This window comes from Cryptomeria japonica, chromosome 1 (genome assembly GCF_030272615.1).
Source record: "Cryptomeria japonica chromosome 1, Sugi_1.0, whole genome shotgun sequence".
NCBI classification, from domain to species: domain Eukaryota; kingdom Viridiplantae; phylum Streptophyta; class Pinopsida; order Cupressales; family Cupressaceae; genus Cryptomeria; species Cryptomeria japonica.
Genome location: NC_081405.1, coordinates 242,068,726 through 242,077,598, shown reverse-complemented (window position 1 = coordinate 242,077,598; position 8,873 = coordinate 242,068,726).

Genomic DNA, 8,873 nt, shown 5'->3' with positions numbered 1-8,873 from the left:
TTACACTCTTTTCCTCTTATGTACTTGTGTTCATATTTGATAATATTATGGCCGATATTTCATAGGACGTAGCATTTAAGATTCTCTTGAAAATTAAGACCATAACTTACATCATTGCATTCCGCTCTTTCTTTATTCCTCCAGCAACATCATTTTTTAAAGCGTTGACGGTTTCGCGAGCGATGAAACTTTTACTGACTACTTAGTTGTAGAAATTTGAAGTAAAAGTACAGAGGATTTTTAATTTTTATTCCGTAGAAATTTCAATTGGGAATCATGTTGCGTATTAACGAATCGAGGTCATCATTATCATTAGATCGACATGTATCTTAGAAAAAGAAAAAATTATTTATTATGTATTTTGTAAATCTAGAACGTTCATCTTTGTTGAAATAGGAAGGCTTCGTACTCATATATATAACAACCATTAAACTAGAAATGACGAATCTAACAAACATAAATACATCAAGAAAATTAAAAAACTAAAGAATTAAGCAGAAAGATCAACGGAAAATATTAGAAAAACCAAAAAGATCAACTAGCCTCATTTTTGTAATCTTTAATTGCTTTGTTTAATATAAAAAAGAACAAAAAGGCTTGCCACTTTCGGTCGACAAAGGTAAACTCAGTCGAAACTCTATTAATAGACACCTCTTAGGTGGAAGTGATGTTGAACTAGGGATTTTGTTTACGCTAGGGATTGTATGTTTTTTAATATTTTTTTGATTGCTTTGGAGGTTACCAACCTTCTACTCTAGTTTCTTGTAGTGCTACACAAAAATAATAGCTTGTTTGATTTTGGAAGTGATGTTGAACTAGGGATTTTGTTTACGCTAGGGATTGTATGTTTTTTAATATTTTTTTTTGATTGTTTTGGAGGTTACCAACCTTCTACTCTAGTTTCTTGCAGTCCTACACAAAAATAATAGCTTGTTTGATTTCTTCCACCTATTTTTCCAACATAGCTCCTTGTTAAACTTATAGGAATCCCCTTCAAAACTTCCCAAATATCGACATCAACCATCTCATTAGGCTAATCTAAAGTCATAGTCAGGGTGTTTTTCTTGGTCATGTGTAGCCTAAAACATTTCCACTTTACGATATCATTTTGGAGATTGTAAGTTGTGCATGACTTATTCACCTTAGCACCATAGGATTTGATGATAATTGTTAGTAAAAAACTAAATATAGTGTTTTCCTCTTATGTACTTCAATTTTATAATTATTTCCCATATTTTAGAGGATTTAACATTAAAGATTTCATTAAAAATTAAGACCAAAATTTTGAGAGCCATGTCTTACATCATTGTCTTACTCTTGTTATTTATTACTTTTCATTAAACCCTTTAGCAACATCATGTCTTAAAACATTGATGGTTACAATGTCAAAGAAACTTTTAGGGATTACTTAGTTGTAGACATTTAGAGTAAAAGTTCTTTTCATAGTAAAGTTGTTTCAAAAATAATCTCAAATGTGAATTCAATTTACTTATTAAGAAAGCATGTTCATTGTCATTGTCATTGTCCAACATCTAATTTTGAAGAAAATATTTATTTATTATACAAACTAGAAATCTGTAACTTTCACCATCATTAGGAATTTCAAAGAAAGTTTAAATTGCTAGTTTTGATAAGCAAACTTTCAGTCAAATTCTAAAGTAAATTTAAAGTTCTACTTATAATTACAATTTAATGCATCATAAGTTGTCATAATTGTAAGTTTAGATTAAATATTTTGAAAATAATTATTTAATTTGATGTCAGAACTCTTTATAGTTGGTATAATCTACCATCACATTTAAATATATGTTCTTGTCTACCTTTGTGTTATGATTGCTTATTACTAGGTACACTCAACTTATAAACCAAGATTTTTTGTATATTGGTAGCTATCATAAAGGAGTGTGTTATTGTTAAAATGACAACAAAATTTAATTTTAGATCTATTATGAAGACCCTTGGTTTAAGAACATATGATATTGACATTGAAAATTTGTTATAAAAACTAATTTGTGTATACTAAACCATAGGTGGAACCTTGAAAAGAAACAAGGTATATTGAAACCAAAGATCACAATAATAACTTGTCCTACATTTAGAAGAATTGGTATCAATATTTCGACTCTTTTGATGTATTTTATTTAATATAAATTTTTAAGGAATTTAAGTAATTCTTATGGTAACTTTTGCATATCAAATCCAAACCTTTGCAAAATACGCATGACAAAATAATCTTCAAAAGGACATAGAGAAGACTTGAAATTGTATCTATCAAAATGGGGAGTTCACCACTACATTGATTTCAACAATATTTTGGGTAGATCAAGTCAATCGAATTTCACATGCAATTTGAAATCCCAATCTTGAAGTTGTACATTTACACAAATATGACATAGTAACAAATACCATCCAAAAGATTACTCTCTTTCATCTTTTATTATATTTTCAAATCTTTATTGCGTACATTTAGCTAAAAAGCTTTTATAGTCATAATGATCATTCACATTAATGCTTTACATAATAGATGTTAATACTAGTGAACCTTTTGATATATCCGATTGCAAATCATTGTATGTAGCTTAACACATGCATTACTGGGTATCTTGAAAATAGTGGACAAATGATTGCATATGTAGGGCTCAATTTCCTTGTCTAGGATTCATTCTAAATTCATCCATTATTCCTCATCCCTATAATTTGAAGGCCAATAAAGAAGAATGGAGTAAGACATATGAAAAAAAAAAAGAGATGAATATAGAAATTGACATAAGTGTTTCAATAGGGACCAATCAAGTAAGTCTTATATAGATTGTTAATATTGGGCCATATAATGACATGGAGAGCTAGAAAATATCAATACAAGATTCATGATCAATAATTATATAGAGATTAATCACTACTTCAAAATGACCACCATCAACATAAAAGGTCATTTGACATTGATAGTTTTTTATTAGGATAAAATAGGTTTTGAAGGAGCCCCAAAACCCTTACAATAATAAAAATGCCATCATAAAATGAACAAAATTTCCTAGAAGCAAACCATAGGTTTTAGAAAGCACTTGAAACCTTCTGGACTCACTTGCATCTAGAACCTAGAACCCATAGGTTGAAAAAACATAAGTAGTCAAAGAGAGCAGACACAACAAACCAACCACAGGTCGAGTATAAAACATAAAATATTACAAAATAGGCTGGCCCAAGATGAACTAAGTCAACAAACTATAGACCTAAAAAGACAAAGATCAATGGTTTTTCAGAAACCCTTAGCCAACATGAAGGGTTTTCCTAGGCTCCCATATCCTAAACCAACATCTCCTAGCTACAAAGAACCACCATCCCCAAATCTAACCAAAAACACACACTGGCCAAACTAGGCCCTTGGAAACTACTAGCATCCAACAGGCCCCTGAAAGAAACAAAAACCTTGGGATTTTTCCAAGCTCCCTCAACCTTGAGAGTGGTTTTTAGAAGGTTCCCACAACCTACCATGGCCCAGATAGTAGGAACTCTACCTGAAAACATAGTCTGGGAAATAGGGTTTGTAAAAGGCTTTTGAAACCTTCTACAAATTAAAAAAAGGGGGATTTTATAGGCTCCCTCAACCATCAAAATGAGGTGGGAAACAAAGATTTAGCATGGCACCCAGAACCTCCAGGGAAGAATACCATGGGGGTTTTTATAGGCTCCCTCAATCAATAAGACAAACCTCAGTAGCCAAAATTCTCCCTCAACCCTACTCTCCACTTCAATAGGAGAAAGGGTCACCTCAATAGGACAATAGGAAGAGAAAATCATTACCTAGACCATCCAAACTCAACCACAAATAAAAATAGAAGAAATGCTCCTTCACACCTACTCTCCACCTCAGTATGTGAAAAGGCCACCTCAATCAGACAGGAAGGAGAGATAACCATTAGCCCAAAAATCCATCTCTCAACCTGAAACTTAAGCAGCCACTCCACCTCCATAGGAGAAAAAAATTCCTCAAACAGATATTCATGAGAACAAGGGGAAGAGGAAAAGAAACCCTTGATAAGGAAAAGACAAGAAAATAATGGAGGGACATCATACACCTCGAATCGTGCCCATCCGCCAACACAAAAACAAACTCCCAAGACCAAACAAGGCCCTACTCGTAGCACCCAAGAGAGATTAACACCACCAAATGCTAGCCAAGGACAAGAAGGGAGGATTGGAAGGATGTAACAGATAGGAAAAATCCCCCAATGACATGCACAACACTGATCACCTCTCAAGCAATAGACTCAAAAATACCTCCCTTGCCATCATGACCAACCCTAGCACCACCACAAACAAACTCAGACTCGAACAAATAGTAGCAAAAGGAAAGAACAAATCTCTTAAGAGAGAACCGAGCACAAATAAAACCCCAAAACAAGGAAAAGAAACAATCATGAACCTCTCCCACACCATCTGCATAGCCATGCTCCTCCCCTTTTCTTGAATCTTGACCCCTTGAAACCCTTCTGCGTCCATTCTCATTTTCTATGCAGATCCTGCTCATTTCTTATCAATTTACAATTAAAGAGATCCCATTTGACATTGATAGTTATAATTCAAAGCTATAATCAATAACTATAGTATCTTAATTCGCCTATATAAATATACTATTTTTGTGTGAAAAAGAATATAAATTCAAATTACACATGGCCCTTAAACCTTCTCTCTGTATATAACCTAATTTTTAAAAATAAATATATTACTAAATTTATATGTTAATCTACCACTTAATAGAAAACCCAAAGTAAAAGTCACCATGAAAAAAAAAATTATGTTCTCTATTTTAAGTGTTCTCTTTCATGTAATGTTTCTTTTTACTCCAAAGACATTCCTTTATTTGAGATGTACAACCTGATAGTGGAAATCAATGGTACACCTTTGCCAATAAACATGAAAGGCATTTGAAATGTTTATATCAATCATATACATTTTACCAATATTTTTGTTTAAACTATTATTTTATTCCTTACAATTAGAACCCACTTTACACAAATTTTGGATTATGCCAGTGCTTGGATTCAATTACCATTTAATGTTAATAATGCTAAAACTATTTTTATTTCTTACAACCTATTGTTGCTGGTACATCAATGCTTTCTTTATTATTTCTTTGTCTTATAATATTTACCTCATCAAAATTTCCTAATTGCATTGGTCAAAAGGCCTTACTTGCATAGACTAACAATTATTAGTTGGCAAAAAGCATTATAATTTCTTAATAGTCTAGTTATTAAATAGATTATGTGCAACATGTTGAACAGGTACTGCACAACTCAAATCTACATAAAATAAATTCAATGACTAAAATATGTAATTAAGTGCCCCTCATGGTTCTTACCTCTATTTTTATTTATCTATATATTTGTTGATTAAATTAATTCATATTTAATATTCTCCTATAATTATTTTTTTTAATATTATATATTATAAATTATTAAATATAATTTGGAAATTATTTAAATTCTTTAGTTCATATAAAAATTAATATTATAATTACAATTATGTTATACTATATATGTATGTATGTATGTATGCATATTCATATACATATATATGTTTATACATGTATATACACATATACATACATACATAAATACACACACACACATATGTATGTATGTGTGTGTGTGTGTGTGTATATATATATATATATATATATATATATATATATATATATATATATCTTTGTGTGTGTGTGTTAAGGTTAAAGTTGGAGTCCAAAGAAATGTCCTAAAACTTGTTAGTCCAATCATAAAATATAAAAAGGAAAGCTACAAGAAACTTAACTTTAACCAATGAAGTAACATGACGTAAATTAAATAAATAAGATTATGTCTTTCATGATTTACACCTCATTGTGTCCTAACTCCACTATTCTTGGTTGCAAATTATTTTCTCTCAGTGCTTTAGCTTCCAAGACGGTATATGAAGAATGGACTGATAGTTAACTGGTACTATGATATGCATACGGAAATGATTCAAGCTAACATGATATTAAGCTATGATAAGAATTCTAAAATTTCTAATTGCTTCAAACTCAAAGTCACAAATGCAAGATTATAAACTCCTAGAATGACTATATGATTAGCAATTAGTTTTAAAATGGCTTAGGAGATCTCTTTTTATAGATTTTTAAGTGCAAGTTTTTAGGTGGCAGAGATCGATGATCATGATTGAATCTTGCAAACTGGATGGCTATGAGAAAGGGGGAAGAAGAAGACAAGTCTCACTCATCTCACTTTGACTGAGTTGAAGACTTGAGGGGATATAGGATAGTTGCTGAAGATGTATGAATGAGAGGACAAGCGGACTCAAGTCCTCCTAAGATATAGGGATGTTGGAGAGAATATAGAAGAAAGTTAGGAAATATGTGTACGTACACAATAAATCATTTATTTTGGAAGTTGGAGATAAGTGGCTAATAAATTATTTTATTTTATTTTATTTTGTTAAATTAATTTAGCCACATGATGGATGAGTTGGCAAAGAAGAAGTGATGTAGATAATGAAAGGTGAGTTCGAAAATGGATTGAATTATTAAGAAATTATTTAATTAATGAGACTATAGGATAGTAGATAGAGGTATAATTAAATATTAGATATTTAATTAATTGATTAAAAGAAGAGGATATAATGAATTAATTAATAAAATATTTCAATTACATTAATTAATAGAAGGATGTGAAATGAATTAAATAAATTAATCTTTTTAATTAATTATTTAATAGAAGAATAATTATTAAATAAATATTAAATATTTATTTAATTGCTAATAGCCAATTTTATGTGTATACATTTTGCGCCTCTTTGAAATGATGTTGAGACAATATTGTTTTAAAGATTAAATCAAGTCTCAATAATGCACTTGATGGAGATAAAAATCCTGATTGTGTGCCCCCTCGGGAGATTGATCTTGAAATTATTTAAAAATTTTGATTGAGAAATTAATCTTATGATAATTGATTTAAATTTCTACAACTTTGGTTGATGAAAATGTCTTCTCATTGATTACTTTGATATTTTGCTTGATTTGATGATTGATAGAGTTTGATTGACTTCATGATTGATGAACGTCAATGATATAAACTCAAAGATTTGATGATCTGATATGATAGAGTTTGATTTAATTCATGATTGATTACCATCAAGGATGTAAACTCTATAAGTTAGTTGAAATAACTAGAAGACAATTGAGAGGGAGGGGGGGTGAATCAGTTGTCTTAGATTACTGGAACATTAACCAATTAAACTTTAATAATGAAACACAAAACATTAATACAAGAATGCTTAAACCAAATACCAAAATAGAAGTTAAACCAACTAAGCATAAACAATAATGAGAGAATAAATACTATCCACATGACACCAAGATTTATATCTAGAAAACCTAGTAAAGGGAAAAACCAAGGTGAGAAGCCTACCCACAGTCAGATAATACTTCTCTAGTAAGTATATCAATTATAATTGAGGTGCCTGTACTTGTAGGAAGGCCATTAGCCTAGAGCACACTACTAATCACAAAAGGAGTCTCACTAGCTACATAGAAATCTAGACTACAATCTAGAAGAATGAATGAATTGCGAAGATAACATCTCATATGCCTGAATACAGTTTTGGTTGAGCTCAATACTGGAGGACTATAACCTTATTCATAAGCACAACTCAATCTCCAATGATCACCCAAATTCTCTGCCTAAATGATATTACATTACTCACTCCTTACATATCCATATCCCATGCCATGATGATTTATGATGAGATCTAACATCATATATATACAAACCCTCAACCATAAACAATTAGATTGGCCACCAGTCAATAAAAAAATTACATAATTACAAAAAATGTTGACCTTAGGCCAAACAAATAATATCCAACCCATAAGACATCCCAAAAACACATCGAGAGGTGGAATCCACACATTACATTAAGTTGGTCCATAACCTAGATACACAGTCACTCAATATAGGTCCACACACGCTAAAGAAATGATACCAATCACCTAAGTGTCAAACATGATCACCAAAAGCCTCACCAACACCACTTATGCATATCATCAAAGATCTTCATCAAAGCTCTGCTGGTGAAACTCTCCCTGGAAGCACAAACCAAGCTTTCTAGCAAATAGGATAGCATCCGATCACCAGAACAAAACCAACTAACTGAACATGAATTAGAGTAGCATGAATAAGCCAATTCTATAAACCAAACATACCAAAGCATACTAGATCCAATCCAACCAGAAACCAAATAACCTACCAGGACTAGAAAGGTGTCAGTAAAGCATCCAAAATAGCTAGTGTTGACATCAATGACAAAACATCAATGCAACACATAATCAATTCCTCCAAATAGCCAATAAACTCAATATTGAATAGACTATATGCATAACCTCATGATGAATGAGCGTCACTAATATGTGGTCAAAAATATTGATAGAAATCACGAGTGAATAGGATAGTTGATTGATTGATCAAAGCGATTGATTGGATCAAGAGCTAATATTTTGTTGATATCATGTTGCAAGGGGATCTATATGTATTGATTCATCTAGGGGGAGCACAAGGATCTTCGAGATCTACAACATCTGAAAAGAGTGGTGCTCTTTGTCCTAGTTGACATATTGATATGAGACATTGATTTGTATCATGTGGCATTGGATTTTATTGATTATTTCTCTGATATCAGTGTCTACCTGGACTATTTATTATTTTATGATGATATGCAGACATGGACACTATATGATGCTAATAATTCATGATTTTTTATGCATGTTACTCTATATGATGATTATCTATATGCATTGATTACATAGAATATATATGTAGTGATGGATGATGTTATGCTGA